The sequence below is a fragment of the Pseudophryne corroboree genome, unplaced genomic scaffold (genome assembly GCF_028390025.1).
Source record: "Pseudophryne corroboree isolate aPseCor3 unplaced genomic scaffold, aPseCor3.hap2 scaffold_617, whole genome shotgun sequence".
Taxonomy (NCBI): domain Eukaryota; kingdom Metazoa; phylum Chordata; class Amphibia; order Anura; family Myobatrachidae; genus Pseudophryne; species Pseudophryne corroboree.
The window spans coordinates 14564-34015 of NW_026970213.1; positions in this window are offsets into that span (position 1 = coordinate 14564).

The following is a 19452-nucleotide window of genomic DNA, read 5'->3' on the forward strand; positions in this document are numbered from 1 at the left end:
GAAACACCTTCTTCTGGACTGTGTCCAGAATCATTCCTAGGAACAGTAGACGTGTCGTTGGAATCAGCTGCGATTTTGGAATATTTAGAATCCACCCGTGCTGACGTAGTACTACCTGAGATAGTGCCACTCCGACTTCTAACTGTTCCCTGGTTCTTGCCCTTATCAGGAGATCGTCCAAGTAAGGGATAATTAAGATGCCTTTTCTTCGTAGAAGAATCATCATTTCGGCCATTACCTTGGTAAAGACCCGAGGCGCCGTGGACAATCCAAACGGTAGCGTCTGAAACTGATAATGACAGTTTTGTACTACAAACCTGAGGTACCCTTGGTGAGAAGGGTATATTGGGACGTGGAGATAAGCATCCTTGATGTCCAGAGACACCATATAGTCCCCTTCTTCCAGGTTCGCTATCACTGCTCTGAGTGACTCCATCTTGAATTTGAACCTTTTTATGTAAGTGTTCAAAGATTTTAGATTTAAGATTGGTCTCACCGAGCCGTCCGGCTTCGGTACCACAAACAGCGTGGAATAATACCCCTTTCCTTGTTGTAAGAGGGGTACCTTGATTATCACCTGCTGGGAATACAGCTTGTGAATGGCTTCCAGAACTGCCTCCCTGTCGGAGGGAGACTTTGGTAAAGCAGACTTCAGGAACCGACGAGGAGGAAACGCCTCGAATTCCAGTTTGTACCCCTGTGATACTACCTGTAGAATCCAGGGATCCACTTGCGAGTGAGCCCACTGCGCGTTGAAATTCTTGAGACGGGCCCCCACCATGTCTGAGTCTGCTTGTAAAGCCCCAGCGTCATGCTGAAGACTTGGCAGAAGCAGGGGAGGGCGTCTGCTCCTGGGAAGCGGCTGCATGGTGCAGTCTTTTTCCTCTTCCTCTGCCCTTGGGCAGAAAAGAGTGGCCTTTTGCTCGCTTGTACTTATGGGAACGAAAGGACTGAGTTTGAAAAGACTGTGTCTTTTTCTGCTGATGTAAAGTAACCTGGGGTAAAAAGGTGGATTTTCCAGCCATTGCCGTGGCCACCAGGTCCGATAGACCAGCCCCAAATAACTCCTCCCCCTTATTCGGCAATACTTCCATATGTCGTTTGGAATCTGCATCCCCTGACCACTGTCGCGTCCATAATGCTCTTCTGGCAGAGATGGACATTGCGCTTACTCTTGATGCCAGGGTACAAATATCCCTCTGCGCATCACGCTTATATAGCAATGCATCCTTTAAATGTTCTATAGTTAACAAAATATTGTCCCTATCCAGAGTATCAATATTCTCCGTCAGGGAATCCGTCCATGCGACTCCAGCACTGCACATCCAGGCTGATGCGATTGCTGGTCGCAGTATAACACCAGTATGTGTGTATATACTTTTTAGGATATTTTCCAGCCTCCTATCAGCTGGTTCTTTGAGGGTGGCCGTATCAGGGGACGGCAACGCTACTTGTTTAGATAAACGTGTGAGCGCCTTATCTACCCTAGGGGGTGTTTCCCACCGCGCCCTAACCTCTGGCGGGAAAGGGTATAGTGCTAATAATTTATTAGAAATTAGCTGTTTTTTATCGGGGGAAACCCACGCTTTATCACACACCTCATTTATTTCATCTGACTCAGGAAAAACTATTGGCAGTTTTTTCACACCCCACAAAATACCCGTCTTTGTGGTACTTGTAGTGTCAGAAAGGTTCAATGCCTCTTTCATTGCCGTGATCATGTAACGTGTGGCCCTACTGGACATTACGTTTGTCTCGTCACCGTCGACACTAGACTCAGTATCTGTGTCAGGGTCTGTGTCGACCCACTGAGGTAACGGCCATTTTAAGGCCCCTAACGGTGTCTGAGACGCCTGAACAGGCACTAATTGATTTGCCGGCTTTCTCATGTCGTCAACAGTTTTTTGCAAATTGCTGACATTATCACTTAATTGCTTAAACACAATCATCCAGTCAGGTGTCGACTCCCTAGGGGGTGACATCACTAACACAGGCAACTGCTCCGCCTCCACCTCATTTTCCTCCTCATACATGTCGACACACGCGTACCGACACACAGCACACACACCGGGAATGCTCTGATAGAGGACAGGACCCCACTGAGCCCTTTGGAGAGACAGAGGGAGAGTCTGCCAGCACACACCCAGCGCTATATATATATATATATATATATATATATATATATATATATATATACAGGGATAACCTTATATAAGTGTTAATCCCTTATAGCTGCTGTTTTGTATTGTTATCTGCTGCCAAAATGCCCCCCCTTCTCTTTTTTACCCTGATTCAGAAGCAGGACTGCAGGGGAGAGTCAGGGAGCCGTCCTTCCAGCGGAGCTGTGAGGGAAAATGGCGCCTGTGTGCTGAGGAGATAGGCTCCGCCCCTTCACGACGTCCTTATCTCCCGCTTTTTCTGTGTAAAATGGCAGGGGATAAAATACATCCATATAGCCCAGGAGCTATATGTGATGTATTCCTTTAGCCTTCTAAGGTATATGTCTGTTAAATTGCGTCTCAGGGCGCTCCCCCCCCAGCGCCCTGCACCCTCAGTGACCGGAGTGTGAAGTGTGCTGAGAGCAATGGCGCACAGCTGCGGTGCTGTGCGCTACCTTAGTCTGAAGACAGGATGTCTTCTGCCGCCGATTTCACCGGACCTCTTCGTCTCTTCTGGCTCTGTAAGGGGGACGGCGGCGCGGCTCCGGTGACCCATCCAGGCTGTACCTGTGATCGTCCCTCTGGAGCTAATGTCCAGTAGCCTAAGAAGCCCAATCCACTCTGCACTCAGGTGAGTTCGCTTCTTCTCCCCTTAGTCCCACGATGCAGTGAGCCTGTTGCCAGCAGGACTCACTGAAAATAAAAAACCTAAATAAACTTTTATTCTAAGCAGCTCAGGAGAGCCACCTAGATTGCACCCTTCTCGGCCGGGCACAAAAATCTAACTGAGGCTTGGAGGAGGGTCATAGGGGGAGGAGCCAGTGCACACCACCTGATCCTTAAGCTTTTATTTTGTGCCCTGTCTCCTGCGGAGCCGCTATTCCCCATGGTCCTTACGGAGTCCCAGCATCCACTTAGGACGTTAGAGAAAATTAGTGATTGCCATTTATGGAGGTCGGCTTTAAGGTTTCTGAGCAGTGGCGAAAAGTTTTCCTTATATAAGTCTCCGTAGCGGCGTGTAATAAAGATCCCCAGATAACGAATTTTAGAAGCGCACCAGGTGAATTTAAAGTTGCTTTGCATGTGTGATAATCGGGGAGGGGGGATGTGGAAGGGGAGAGCTTCCGTTTTGGACCAGTTAACTTTGTACCCCGAGACTTGGCCATATTCAAAGAGGAGGTCAAAAAGGTTCGGCAAAGAGGTGTGTGGCGAGGAAAGCGATAGGAGGACGTCGTCTGCAAACAGAGATATTTTGTAAGTAGAACCCCCCACCCTCAGCCCACCGATGTCGGGCGAGGCTCGAATGCGGGCTGCTAATGGCTCTATAACTAAGGCAAAGATCAGAGGCGAGAGTGGGCAGCCCTGTCTGGTACCATTGGAGATAACTAGAGGGTCCGACTGCACTCCATTTACAGATACTCTGGCGGAAGGGCTCGAGTACAAGGCCTGGATTCCTGTGAGAAATTCCCCCTGGAAGCCAAAATGGGCAAGAGTTTAGTTGTTGTGTCTTTTGATTATTACCAGCGAGCTGGGATGACATTTCCGCCACCATGGTTTTTATGACGCCTGAAGAGACCAGTAACCAACTGGGCTTGTAACACACAGTGACATGATGTGAGGGGGAGAGCAGGAGTATAATAGGGGCTGATGGTTCCTGATGTATGAGATACACCAGAGAGAGTGGGGAGGAGACTGGTCAGATCTCTGGGCTGGTAACACACAGTGACATGATGTGAGGGGGAGAGCAGGAGTATAATAGTGGCTGATGGCTCCTGATGTATGAGATACACCAGAGAGTGTGGGAGGAGACTGATCAGATCTCTGGGCTGGTAACACACAGTGACATGATGTGAGGGGGAGAGCAGGAGTATAATAGGGGCTGATGTCTCCTGATGTATGAAATACACCAGAGAGTATGGGGAAGAGACTGGTCAGATCTCTGTGCTAGTAACACACAGTGACATGATGTGAGGGGGAGAGCAGGAGTATAATAAGGGCTGATGGCTCCTGATGTATGAGATACACCAGAGTGTGTGGGGAGGAGACTGGTCAGATCTCTGGGCTGGTAACACAGTGACATGATGTGAGGGGGAGAGCAGGAGTATAATAGGGGCTGATGGCTCCTGATATATGAGATACACCAGAGAGTGTGGGGAGGAGACTGGTCAGATCTCTGGGCTGGTAACACACAGTGACATGATGTGAGGGGGAGAGCAGGAGTATAATAGGGGCTGATGACTCCTGATGTATGAGATACACCAGAGAGAGTGGGGAGGAGACTGGTCAGATCTCTGGGCTGGTAACACACAGTGACATGATGTGAGGAGGAGAGCAGGAGTATAATAGGGGCTGATGGCTTCTGATGTATGAGATACACCAGAGAGTGTGGGGAGGAGACTGGTCAGATCTCTGGCCTGGTAACACACAGTGACATGATTTGATGGGGAGAGCAGGAGTATAATAGGGGCTGATGGCTCCTGATGTATGAGATACACCAGAGAGTGTGGGAAGGAGACTGGTCAGATCTCTGGGCTGGTAACACACAGTGACATGATGTGAGGGGAGAGCAGGGGTATAATAGGGGCTGATGGCTCCTGATGTATGAGATATACCAGAGAGTGTGGGGAGGAGACTGGTCAGATCTCTGGGCTGGTAACACACAGTGACATGATGTGAGGGGGAGAGCAGGAGTATAATAGGGGCTGATGGCTCCTGATGTATGAGATACACCAGAGAGTGTGGGGAGGAGACTGGTCAGATCTCTGGGCTGGTAACACAGTGACATGATGTGAGGGGAGAGCAGGAGTATAATAGGGGCTGATGGCTCCTGATGTATGAGATACACCAGAGAGTGTGGGAGGAGACTGGTCAGATCTCTGGGATGGTAACACACAGTAACATGATGTGAGGGGGAGAGCAGGAGTATAATAGGGGCTGATGGCTCCTGATGTATGAGATACACCAGAGAGTGTGGGGAGGAGACTGGTCAGATCTCTGGGCTGGTAACACAGTGACATGATGTGAGGGGGAGAGCAGGAGTATAATAGGGGCTGATGGCTCCTGATGTATGAGATACACCAGAGAGTGTGTGGAGGAGACTGGTCAGATCTCTGGGCTGGTAACACACAGTGACATGATGTGAGGGGGAGAGCAAAAGTATAATAGGGGCTGATGGCTCCTGACTCCCCTACTGGGCAAATACATATCCCTCATTAGTCTGTACTGACAGAGGAGGGTGTAGGATAAGAGATTGTTGTAGTGACTGAGCAAGGAGAATATGGGATTCTTTTCTGTAACAAGTGTTTATTACTCACCTGTGCTGATATCTGTAGGGATCTCCTCCTCTTTACACTGCTGATCACCCGTCACATACGTCTCTTCTTCTCCCTCTGTATCTTCTGCCTTCATATCAGTCACATACGTCTCTTCTTCTCCCTCTAGATCTTCTGCCTTTATATCAGTCACATACGTCTCTTCTTCTTCCTCTATATCTTCAGCCTTCATATCAGTCACATTCGTCTCTTCTTCTCCCTCTATATCTTCTGCCTTTATATCAGTCACATACGTCTCTTCTTCTCCCTCTATATCTTCTGCCTTTATATCAGTCACATACGTCTCTTCTTCTCCCTCTATATCTTCTGCCTTCATATCAGTCACATTCGTCTCTTCTTCTCCCTCTATATCTTCTGCCTTTATATCAGTCACATACGTCTCTTTTTCTCCTTCTATATCTTCTGCCTTTATATCAGTCACATACGTCTCTTCTTCTCCCTCTATATCTTCTGCCTTTATACCAGTCACATACGTCTCTTCTTCTCTCCTTTTATCTTCTGCCTTTATATCAGTCACATACGTCTCTTCTTCTCCCTCTATATCTTCTGCCTTTATATCAGTCACATACGTCTTTTCTTCTCTCCTTTTATCTTCTGCCTTTATACGAGAAAGACGTTCTACCTAAGTAACCCAAAAAATACAATGGCATTTGCATTCTGTTTGATTAAATTGAGGTGAAACAGTATAATATCAGTGTATAAGACACACACAGCTTCTCTACAGATCATATAGTGACAGTCACTTTGGTATATTGGGCAGACCCTAAATCCCACCTACCTGAACCTCCTGTGGGATCCTGTGATTCTCCTCTGTACAATCCTGGGAATACAGAGGACGGGGACATCTCTCTGGGGTATCTCTGTTACTGGGCCCATCTGTAGGAGACACACAGTGACTGAGTACAGTATATATATGTGATTATCAGATGATGTGTCTATATAGCGGGCCCCCATACCTGCTTTCCCCTGTACAATACATGACAGTCTCCTCTTACCCAGTGATGTGAGGGGCCGGTGATTCTCCATCATCACGTCCTTGTACAGACCCCTGTGTTCCTCTTTATACTCCCCCTCCTGCATGGAGACATAGACAGTGACATCCTGACACCTTATAGTAACCTGACACACACAGTGATACATTCATCACCCAGACACATCCCCTGGTGTTACTGTATAATGTCCCATTCCCAGCAGCCACCTCTCCAGTCATCACCCAGACACGTCCCCTGGTGTTACTGTATAATGCCCCATTCCCAGCAGTCACCTCTCCAGTCATCACCCAGACACATCCCCTGGTGTTACTGTATAATGTCCCATTCCCAGCAGTCACCTCTCCAGTCATCACCCAGACACATCCCCTGGTGTTACTGTATAATGTCCCATTCCCAGCAGTCACCTCTCCAGTCATCACCCAGACACGTCCCCTGGTGTTACTGTATAATGTCCAATTCCCAGCAGTCACCTCTCCAGTCATCACCCAGACACATCCCCTGGTGTTACTGTATAATGTCCCATTCCCAGCAGTCACCTCTCCAGTCATCACCCAGACACATCCCCTGGTGTTACTGTATAATGTCCCATTCCCAGCAGTCACCTCTCCAGTCATCACCCAGACACATCCCCTGGTGTTACTGTATAATGTCCCATTCCCAGCAGTCACCTCTCCAGTCATCACCCAGACACATCCCCTGGTGGTACTGTATAATGTCCCATTCCCAGCAGTCACCTCTCCAGTCACCACCCAGACACATCCCCTGGTGTTACTGTATAATGTCCCATTCCCAGCAGTCACCTCTCCAGTCATCACCAGACACATTCCCTGGTGTTACTGTATAATGTCCCATTCCCAGCAGCCACCTCTCCAGTCATCACCCAGACACATCCCCCAGTGTTACTGTATAATGGCCCTCATTCCGAGTCGTTCGCTAGTTCTTTTTCATTGCATAGCAATGAAAATCCGCTTAGTACGCATGCGCAATGTTCGCACTGCGACTGCGCCAAGTAATTTTGCTATGCAGAAAGGATTTTTACTCACGGCTTTTTCTTCGCTCCGGCGATCGTAGTGTGATTGACAGGAAATGGGTGTTACTGGGCGGAAACACGGCGTTTTATGGGCGTGTGGATGAAAACGCTACCGTTTCCGGAAAAAACGCAGGAGTGGCCGGAGAAACGGGGGAGTGTCTGGGCGAACGCTGGGTGTGTTTATGACGTCAAACCAGGAACGACAAGCACTGAACTGATCGCACAGGCAGAGTAAGGTTGAAGTTACTCAGAAACTGCTAAGTAGTTTGTAATCGCAATATTGCGAATACATCGGTCGTAATTTTAAGAAGCTAAGATACACTCCCAGTAGGCGTAGGCTTAGCGTGTGTAACTCTGCTAAATTCGCCTTGCGACCGATCAACTCGGAATGAGGGCCAATGTCCCATTCCCAGCAGTCACCTCTCCAGTCATCACCCAGACACATCCCCTGGTGTTACTGTATAATGTCCCATTCCCAGCAGTCACCTCTCCAGTCATCACCAAGACACGTCACCTGGTGTTACTGTATAATGTCCCATTCCCAGCAGTCACCTCTCCAGTCATCACCCAGACACATCCCCCGGAGTTACTGTACTCCCAAGTCTCCTCAGACCCCAGTCATGTCCCTGTATTATTACTATAGATATAAGTGACGTTATTGTGACACTTCCAGATCCCCTCACCTCCCCAGTCATGTCCCTGTATTATTACTGTAGTACTCTAGTGAGTACACTATGAGGGGGCAAATCAATTAATGAATGTGTAAATCTATAATGTAATAGAGATGCTGCCAACTGATGTATACCATATATGTGATAATAACTTGGATCTTTCTAGTGATCCAATAATGTATAGTGTTTATGCATGTTATTATTCTGTGCCTGCTGAAGGTGAGGGGACTCTGGGAAGCGTGCAGTGTGCGGGGGAGATCATGGAGAAGCTTCCAGAGGTCCCGTGTGCTGAGAGAGGTGGCTGGGCGCGTGTAGCGGCGGTTTTGTTGGTGGGGTGACTAAGGGGAGAGAAAAAGGCTGGCGGCTGAGACGAGGGAGCTTACAGGAAGGCGGTTCCCTGCGAGTGAGAGAGCCCCTGTGGGGGAAAGGAATTGGATGTCTCCCGCTGCGGATGAGAAGCGCTGTGTTAATTTCCCCTGGTGGACGCCGAGCAGGGAAGTCCCGGTGCCTGGTTGTCACGGAGAGTGCTGGGAGGCGGAGTGCTGGCAGGGCAGGCTAGTACATGGGAGGAGACCGCAGTGCAGGCAGCAGCTACCAGGAGACCAGCAGTAGCAGACAGTTTACCCCCCGAGGCAGAGCTGTGTCCCTCATCCCATCCAACCCGCAGGAAGAGCCCGGTTGTTGGTGGAGGTGGAGTCGGGGGAGGGCCAGACCGGGCACACTATCATTGTAAGTGCAGGATGCCCCCATATAAATCCTGCTAATCTGCATTCTCCCCTATCATCCTTTAACTATTAAAGTACCAGCCCCCAGCACAGTAACACAGGGACCAGCAGCATCGGTGGATCTGAGGAGTACAAATATCACCTCTAGAGACTCCATATTCATTAGATAATGACCAGGCGGGTAGCAGTCAGAGTGCGGTGGTGTATAATGATGAAAGCAGCTCGGAGAGGGCGCAGGGTCACCTAAACTTGGAAATGATACACTAGGGAGACTAAGCACCCCCCACCTATCAGAGACAGGTGCCAATAACCGGGACTTCTGTATGTTCTGGAGCCACCCCCACGGATCTACAGTGGGGCTATGCTTATACTGGGACAGGTAACACAGATCATCACCCCACTATATGTAACGAGTAGACCACGGGTGTCAGGGATTCCAGGGTGGAGAGCTCCACGTACTACCTTCCTGTTTCAGGTTGTCTAGGAGCTCTACAATTAGATCTTCCATGGAAACCATGCTATTCATTGCCGTGAAGTAGGGATTGCTCAACAATCATGAGGACAATTGCTACAAGTGGAGACCCATATAACCCAGAGTACGTCTTATACACAGACATGAAAGGGCCCCAACCGTGCACGATTACAGTAAGAGAACCCGGGTGGTTTTTCAAACACAGCCCCACAACTTTCTTGTGGAATCGTATTCTTTGTATTGCATGCATTACCTTATGTATAGGTGGGGTATATTATTATGTATAGGTGGGGTATATTATTATGTATAGGTGGGGTATATTATTATGTATAGGTGGGATATATTATTATGTATAGGTGGGGTATATTATTATGTATAGGTGGGGTATATTATTAGAACGTTTCATGGTTTGAGTATTATATGATATAACTGTATAAGGTGGCCTATAACTTCTTACATATTAAAACCAGTATACTTACGGGTGGAACTGTCTCCTTATCTGTGGAAGAGCCTGAAATCACAAAGGAAAGGTACGATAGGTAAATGTGCATAGTCCTATCTGGTTACATCACATACTAATGTTATAGGCGACCACTACAGGGGTAGTTTATTTCCTAAGCGATTAGAGTATTGGGCTCTGAATAGCTTGGGTGGAGGCACATTGCACATATACACTGTACCCCCAGGTAAAAAAGGGGTTACATTACTATAGATATGTGATGTCACTGTGACACTCCCAGATCCCCTCACCTCACCAGTCATGTCCCTGTATTATTACTATAGATATAAGTGATGTCTCTGTGACACTCTCAGTTTCCCTCACCTCACCAGTCATGTCCCTGTATTATTACTATAGATATAAGTAATGTCACTGTGACTCTCCCAGATCCCCTCACTTCCCCAGTAATGTCCCTGTATTATTACTATAGATATGTGATGTCACTGTGACATTCCCAGATCCTCCTCACCTCCACAGTCATGTCCCTGTATTATTACTATAGATATAAGTGATGTCACTGTGACACTCCCAGTTCCCCTCACCTCCCCAGTCATGTCCCTGTACACTCCCAGGTGTGTGATATACATTTGCTTCATACTGAGCAATATTTTCAATCCCCAAAATTACATATAATAAAATTAATAATAATAACGACACTAAAGGCTGCACCCCAGTATAAAAATAATAACAGATGTCTTTAAAAGCAGGACACCTCAGGCCATTCCTCCTGTATTGTAGGACATCACCAACACTCCCAATGTATAATAATAATACCTGGACACCACAAGCCGCTGTCCCTGTACAATAATAACCGTACACAAAAACCTGCTCCCCCTGTATAACACAAATAGCAACAGGACACCACAGGCCGCTCCCTCTGTATAATAATAACAACAACAACAGGAAACCACAGACTGCTCCCTCTGTATATTAATAATAATGACAGGACACCACAGGCTGCTCCCCCTGTATAATAATAATAACAGGACACCACAGGCTGCTCCCCCTGTATAATAATAATAACAGGACACCACAGGCTGCTCCCCCTGTATAGTAATAATATCAGGGCACCACAGGCTGCTCCCCCTGTATAGTAATAATAACAGGACACCACAGGCTGCTCTCCTGTATAATAATAATAACAGGACACCACATGCTGCTCCCCCTGTATAGTAAGACGCCATTACCTGATCTCCACGGACAATGCGAGGCTGCAGCAGTCGATGAAAACTCACTTCCTGTATGTGGAATGCACAGTCCGGAAGTAAGGTGGACCGCACAGACAGGAAGTAGGGTATGATTGGCACAGGCCGCTTACTGGTTGCTGGCCCCTCCCCTCCTTCACCCCGCCTACAGCCCTGCCCTCTGTAACGATTATTACTATACATGTCATCGGTGCAGGAGGCCGGCGGCCATTTTCTTGTAGACCAGGCTGGCAGCAGCAATAGGTTCCCTGGCCGTGTAGTGACGTCAGGAGCGGCGGCCATTTTCCCCTGGTCTGAGCTCCGCCTTCCTTCTATCATTCCCACAAGGCAGCAGGAGCAGAGAGCAGCCATTGCTGTGTCTGGCAGCAGGTAATGATATTATTATTATTATTCTATAGGCTGAGCAGCTCTGGTGTCAGGTTCTGTACTACAGGGGGAGCAGCCTCTGGTGCCTTGTTATAGTGCAGCTGGAGCAGCCTCTGGTGCTGCATTATCCCTGTACAGGTGGCTGACACTCTAGTGTCCTATTACTGTAATACAGGTGGCGCAGACCCCGGTGTTACCGTAATACAGGTGGCGCAGACCCCACCATTACCGTAATACAGAGGGCGCACACCCCGCCGTTACCGTGATACAGGTGGCGCAGACCCCGCCGTTGCTGTAATTCTATAAACGGGACATTACAGGTGTTGTGTCCTGTGGCATTGTACTATACAGGTGGAGCGGCATATGTTGTATTAATATTCAGAGGAGCTGTATTAAAATACAGGGGAGTGGCATGTGTTGTCCTACTGTACAGGGGGAGCGAACTGGGGCAACCTCCTATACAGGGGTAGTGGATTATGACATCCTACTATACAGGGGGAGCAGCCTGCGTTGCCCTTTTATACAGGGGAAGTGGCCTGTGGTGTCTTGTTACTTTTATTATATAGGGTGAACGACATGTATTGTCTTTCTATACAGGAGTGGCCTGTGTTGTCATAATACAGGGGTAGCATCCTGTACTGTCATAGTATACAGGGGGAGTGGCCTGTGTTGTCATAATATACAAGTGGAGGAACATGTGGTGTCTTCTTACTTTTATTATATAGGGTGAGCGACATGTATTGTCTTTCTATACAGAAGGAGTGGCCTGTGTTGTCATATTACAGGGGTAGCATCCTGTACTGTCATAGTATACAGGGGGAGCGGCCTGTGTTGTCATAATATACAAGTGGAGGGACCTGTGGTGTCTTGTTACTATTATTATATAGGGTGAGCGGAATGTATTTTCTTTCTATACAGAAGGCTTGGCCTGTGTTGTCATAATATACAGGGGCAGCGGCCTGTGTTGTCATAATATACAGGGGCAGCGGCCTGTGTTGTCATAATATACAGGGGTAGCTTCCTGTGCTGTCATGGTATACAGGGGGAGCGGCCTGTGTTGTCATAATATACAGGGTCAGTGGCCTGTGTTGTCATAATATACAGGGGTAGCTTCCTGTGCTGTCATAGTATACAGGGGGAGCGGCATGTGTTGTCATAATATACAGGGGTATCTTTCTGTGCTGTCATAGTATACAGGGGGAGTGGCCTGTGTTGTCATAATATACAAGTGGAGGAACATGTGGTGTCTTCTTACTTTTATTATATAGGGTGAGCGACATGTATTGTCTTTCTATACAGAAGGAGTGGCCTGTGTTGTCATATTACAGGGGTAGCATCCTGTACTGTCATAGTATACAGGGGGAGCGGCCTGTGTTGTCATAATATACAAGTGGAGGGACCTGTGGTGTCTTGTTACTATTATTATATAGGGTGAGCGGAATGTATTTTCTTTCTATACAGAAGGCTTGGCCTGTGTTGTCATAATATACAGGGGCAGCGGCCTGTGTTGTCATAATATACAGGGGCAGCGGCCTGTGTTGTCATAATATACAGGGGTAGCTTCCTGTGCTGTCATGGTATACAGGGGGAGCGGCCTGTGTTGTCATAATATACAGGGTCAGTGGCCTGTGTTGTCATAATATACAGGGGTAGCTTCCTGTGCTGTCATAGTATACAGGGGGAGCGGCATGTGTTGTCATAATATACAGGGGTATCTTTCTGTGCTGTCATAGTATACAGGGGGAGCGGCCTGTGTTGTATTTATTATTTATTAGCAGTTTCTTATATAGCGCAGCATATTCTGTTGCGCGTTACAATTAGAACAGCAGTAATAGAACGAAACAGGGTAAAAACAGACAGACATAGAGGTAGGAAGGTCCTGCTCGCAAACTTACAATCTATGGGGAAATAGGCATTGATACACAAGAATAGATGCTACCTGTTGCATAATGGTCCACCAGATTGCTAGGTTCTTAATGGGTTGTATGATATGATCACCCAGCGATGAAATGAGGTATAGATTGAGAACAGCAGAGGACCCAAGACTGAGCCTTGCGGTACTCCAACTGATAGAGGTAGAGAAGAAGAGATAGAATCAGAGAAGTGAACACTGAAAGAGCGATTAGATAGGTAGGATGAGAACCAGGAGAGGGCCGTGTCCTGAAGACCTAGAGATTGTTAGGCGCCGGGGTCCGCTCGTCGGTGCGGCCCGGCGCCTAGCAACCAGGGACGCCGTACGCGGACAGCCGCCGGCTCCCTGGCAACGCTGGACGCCGGGCGCACTGAGCCGCACGGACCCTAGCAACGGGGACGCCACTGACGGACCGCGTTCCCCGTTGCTGGGTCCAGGGTTTAATGAACCTACACCTGTTTCCTGGCCGTGCAGCAAGGCAGCTGCACGGCATGTAGGTAATTAGCCCTGTCAGCACGTGATTGGAGGACTCCTCTTCATATGCACTCTCAGGACTTCTCACAGACGCCGGTAATAGCTTCCTGCATGCTGTCTCTGTTTGCTGAGAGTCTGTTTCCAGTCTTGCTGTATCCGGTCATCCCAGTATTCGGAAGTCCTGAACTCGGAAGTTGTCATCTTATTCCTGGAGTCCTGACTAATCACCGTATAACATCCAGTGGTGTTCGTGAGTCGTGGCTTCGCCGTGTGTTGCGGCTTGACCGCTTTATTATTTATTATTTGTGTTTTGGAGCATTTCGCAGAGGGTTCCGCTTCCACAGGTCCACTCTGGTATCCAGCGGTGCTGGGTAGGAGTATTGGACAAGTGGATTTTGGTTGTCCTTTTCCCTGGCGGGTTTCCGCACATACTTCAGGTTTTGTTAGTTAGCTTGTTGCCCCTGGCCTGTTGTCAGTCAGAGGTCCTCTTGTTATCATCTTGTTTGCCATACCATAACTTAAAATGAAACGGAGTATCATTTTTTCTTATTCAGTTTTTGTAAGAAATTGTCGGCCTCATGAATCCGACAGGGTTAGGACCAAATCCTGGTCAGCTCTTAGTCAGTCAGATTCAAGAACTTACTCAGATGGTTCAGGATCTTTCCCTTCGGGTGAAGTCGCAGGAAGATCTTTTACGAACTTCCCCGAGGGTAGTTCCTGAACCAAAAATGCATTTGCCTGACCGTTTTTCTGGTGATAGAAAAGAGTTTTTTAATTTTAAAGAATCCTGTAAACTTTATTTTCGTTTAAGACCGATCTCCTCGGGTACTGAATCTCAGCGGGTCGGGATTATTATTTCTTTGCTCCAGGGGGATCCCCAGACTTGGGCATTTGGTTTAAAAGCAGATGATCCGGTGTTATTGTCAGTAGACGCTTTTTTTGGGTCTTTAGGACTATTATATGATGACCCTGATAGAGAAGCATCCGCTGAAGGTCAATTGCGCGCTCTCAGACAGGGTAGGAATCCTGCAGAGGTTTATTGTACGGAGTTTCGCCGGTGGTCAAACGACTGTGGCTGGAATGACCCAGCCCTGCGCAGTCAGTTTCGCCTCGGCTTATCAGAATCTATTAAAGACAGTCTCCTCCAGTATCCCGCTCCTGAGACTCTCGATAAACTCATGGAGCTTTCTATTAAGATTGATCGTCGTCTCAGAGAGCGGAAGGCTGAAAAAGGAGCATCGGTCAGGTCATCTCCATGTGTATATTCCATTCCTGAGGACCTAGAGGAGCCCATGCAGATGGGTCTCTCCCGGTTGTCTCCTGAAGAGAGAGCCAGAAGGCAAAACTCTGGTCTTTGTTTGTACTGTGGGGGTAAGGGACATTTTGCTCGTAATTGTCCGAATAAGTCGGGAAACGCCTTGACCAGGTGAATTGTGAGGGGGTTCACCTAGGTCTGCAGCTTATCTCCTCGAATAACTCCCTTTTAGTCCCAGCTAAGGTTTCCTTTGGCAGCCTCAGTTCCTCGGTATCGGCTTTTGTCGACAGTGGAGCCGCAGGAAACTTTATGGATTTAACTTGGGCTAAGGCCTTAGGCATTCCTCAGTTATCTTTGGGTAGGTGTGTCACCATGCATGGCTTAGATGGGAGTCCACTGTCCAATGGGGTTATTTCCCTCTGTACACCCGCTGTACTACGTACGGTAGGAGCTCTTCATTCTGAAAAAATCGAGTTCTTCCTTACCCATTGCCCAGCAGTTCCAGTGGTTCTGGGTCACCCTTGGCTGGCCTTTCACAATCCCACCATTGATTGGCGGTCAGGGGAGATTTCTCAATGGGGTACCTTCTGTGATAAGGAATGTATTTCGTTTCCAGTCAGAATAGCTGCTGCCATTCCTGAACTCATTCCCGTGGAGTACCAGGAGTTTGCTGATGTGTTCTCCAAGGGCAATACAGACATTCTGCCTCCCCATCGGCCTTATGATTGCGCCATTGAGCTAACTCCTGGTGCCGCATTGCCAAAGGGAAGGTTATATGCTTTATCCGGGCCAGAAACTGCGGCCATGAATGACTATGTTAAAGAGAGCCTAGGGAAAGGATTTATTAGGCCATCTAAATCTCCTTTAAGTGCAGGCTTCTTCTTTGTGGAGAAAAAGGATGGCTCGCTTAGACCTTGCATTGACTATAGAGCCCTAAATAAAATCTCAGTTAAAAATACTTATCCTCTGCCGCTGATTTCCGTCCTCTTTGATCAGCTGCGTTCGGCTGTGATTTTTTCCAAAATTGACCTAAGAGGAGCGTATAACCTCATCCGAATCAGGTCCGGAGATGAATGGAAGACAGCCTTCAGTACTCAGTCGGGTCACTACGAGTACCTAGTGATGCCGTTCGGCTTGTCTAATGCTCCAGCAGTTTTCCAGGACCTCATTAACGATGTGCTCCGTGACTTCCTAGGGAAATTCGTGGTCGTTTACTTAGACGACATCCTGATTTATTCTGACTCTATTGAACAACATGTTACCCAGGTGCGTCAGGTTCTTCAAAAGTTACGTGAGAATCATCTATATGCCAAACTGGAAAAATGTGAGTTTCATGTCACGGAGGTATCTTTTTTAGGGTACATTATTTCCCCTCAGGGATTTTTCATGGAACCAAAGAAGCTCCAGGCCATCCTTAGTTGGGCGCAACCCACCAATTTAAAAGCAATTCAGCGCTTTTTAGGGTTTGCAAATTATTACAGGAGGTTCATTCATTCTTTTTCCGACCTGGTTGCTCCCATTGTGGCCCTGACAAAGAAAGGAGCGGATCCTACCAACTGGTCGCGTGAAGCGGAGTTGTCCTTTCGGGCCTTGAAACAAGCTTTTGTCTCGGCTCCAGTCCTCAGACATCCCAATCCAGGATTGTCCTTCGTTGTGGAGGTCGATGCCTCGGAGGTTGGAGTAGGGGCTATACTATCTCAGAAGGATCCGGAGTCTCTGGAACTACATCCTTGTGCCTTTATGTCCAGGAAATTCTCCTCCGCTGAATCCAACTATGACGTTGGTAACCGGGAATTACTGGCAATAAAATGGGCTTTCGAGGAGTGGAGGCATTGGCTGGAGGGAGCAACACATACTATTTCAGTATTGACTGACCATAAGAATCTGCAATACATCGAATCAGCTAAGCGGCTGAATGCCCGGCAGGCTCGTTGGGCTTTGTTCTTTACTCGTTTCAAATTTATTATTACTTTCAGGCCAGGTTCCAAGAATACCAAGGCAGATGCTCTGTCACGCAGTTTTCTTTCCGGTTCATGATAACAGTCCTGTTACTCCCATACTTCCATCTTCAGTCATTTGGGCAGGCCTCACACAAGATTTATTTACCCAGTTAAAACAGCTGCAACACCAAGCTCCTGGAAATACTCCTGCTGGTCGTCTTTACGTCCCTGAGTTCTTGAGAGCTACTGTTTTGACTGAGTTCCATGATAACAAAGTTTCCGGGCATCCAGGGATCTCTAAGACATTGGAGTTAGTCTCCCGCTCAGTATGGTGGCCTGGTCTTTCTAAAGACGTTAAGGAGTTTGTTTTTTTCATGTCAGGTTTGTGCACAGCATAAGGTTCCCCGTTCCTTGCCTATCGGGCAACTTATGCCCTTAAATGTCCCTCTCAGGCCATGGTCTCATATTTCCATGGATTTTGTGGTAGACCTTCCCCTTTCAGCTGGATGCAGAGTTATTTGGGTGGTAGTGGACCGTTTTAGCAAGATGGCTCATTTCATTGCCCTTCCCCGACTGCCATCTGTCCAAGGATTGGCAGTTTTGTTTCTCCGCCATGTTTTCAGACTTCATGGGTTGCCCACTGATACTGTTTCTGATCGGGGTCCACAATTCATTGCACAATTCTGGAAGTGTTTTTGTGCTTCATTAAAGATGAGATTGTCATTAACATCTGGTTACCACCCACAGTCCAACGGGCAAACCGAGCGAGTTAACCAATCATTGAAACAGTATTTGCGTTTGTACTCTGCCAAACTCCAGAATGATTGGTCCGAGTTTCTTCCATTGGCGGAGTTTGCTTACAATAATTCTTGTCATTCCTCCACCAACGTGTCTCCATTCTTTTCAGTTTTTGGTTTTCACCCCAGAGCTAATTCTTTTTTTCAACATTCCTCAGTTTCCTCGCTAACCTTAACCTCCCATCTCAGAGCCATTTGGAAAAAAGTGCACCTTGCTCTAAGAAAAGCGGCCTTTTGAGAGGAAAAAATTTCTGACTGGCTCCGACGTCCTTGCAATTTTAAGGTGGGAGATAGAGTATGGTTGTCGACTCGTAACATTAGACTTCGACAATCTTCAGCTAGGTTGGGACCCAAATTTATTGGACCATTTCATATCATTAAAAAAGTTAACCCAGTTGCTTTCCGGTTACATTTACCAAAATCTCTTCGGATTGGTAATACGTTTCATTGCTCCCTGTTGAAGCCATACATTTCTTCCAGTAAATTTCCTCTGAAGATCTCTCAGGGAAGATCTCCAGTGGACGTACAGGGACAACAGGAGTTCCTGGTGGAGAAGGTTCTCGATTCCAAGTTGTCCAGGGGCCGGCTTTATTTTCTGGTTCACTGGCGAGGTTATGGTCCAGAGGAAAGGTCCTGGGTCCTGAATAAGGATCTTCATGCCCCAAGGCTCAAGAGGGCATTTTTTCGGGAATTTCCTTGGAAACCTGGCTTTAGGGGTTCCTTGACCCCTCCTCAAGGGGGGGGGGTACTGTTAGGCGCCGGGGTCCACTCGTCGGTGCGGCCCGGCGCCTAGCAACCAGGGACGCCGTATGCGGACAGCCGCTGGCTCCCTGGCAACGCTGGACGCCGGGCGCACTGAGCCGCACGGACCCTAGCAACGGGGACGCTACTGACGGACCGCGTTCCCCGTTGCTGGGTCCAGGGTTTAATGAACCTACACCTGTTTCCTGGCCATGCAGCAAGGCAGCTGCACGGCATGTAGGTAATTAGCCCTGTCAGCACCTGATTGGAGGACTCCTCTTCATATGCACTCTCAGGACTTCTCACAGACGCCGGTAATAGCTTCCTGCATGCTGTCTCTGTTTGCTGAGAGTCTGTTTCCAGTCTTGCTGTATCCGGTCATCCCAGTATTCGGAAGTCCTGAACTCGGAAGTTGTCATCTTATTCCTGGAGTCCTGACTAATCACCGTATAACATCCAGTGGTGTTCGTGAGTCGCGGCTTGACCGCTTTATTATTTATTATTTGTGTTTTGGAGCATTTCGCGGAGGGTTCCGCTTCCACAGGTCCACTCTGGTATCCAGCGGTGCTGGGTAGGAGTATTGGACAAGTGGATTTTGGTTGTCCTTTTCCCTGGCGGGTTTCTGCACATACTTCAGGTTTTGTTAGTTAGCTTGTTGCCCCTGGCCTGTTGTCAGTCAGAGGTCCTCTTGTTATCATCCTGCCTCGGATTTCCCTTTGTTTCTCACTAAGACCGGGTGGCACCGGAGTTGGGCAGACATAATCCTCCCTTCAAACGTGGCTGCCAGGGGCTCAAGAAACCATAGTCTCGCAGGGGATTTCCGATAGCATGGGTGAGACAATAGAGTTAGGGCGCCAGGGGCAACTAGTCTTTCCTGCTCCC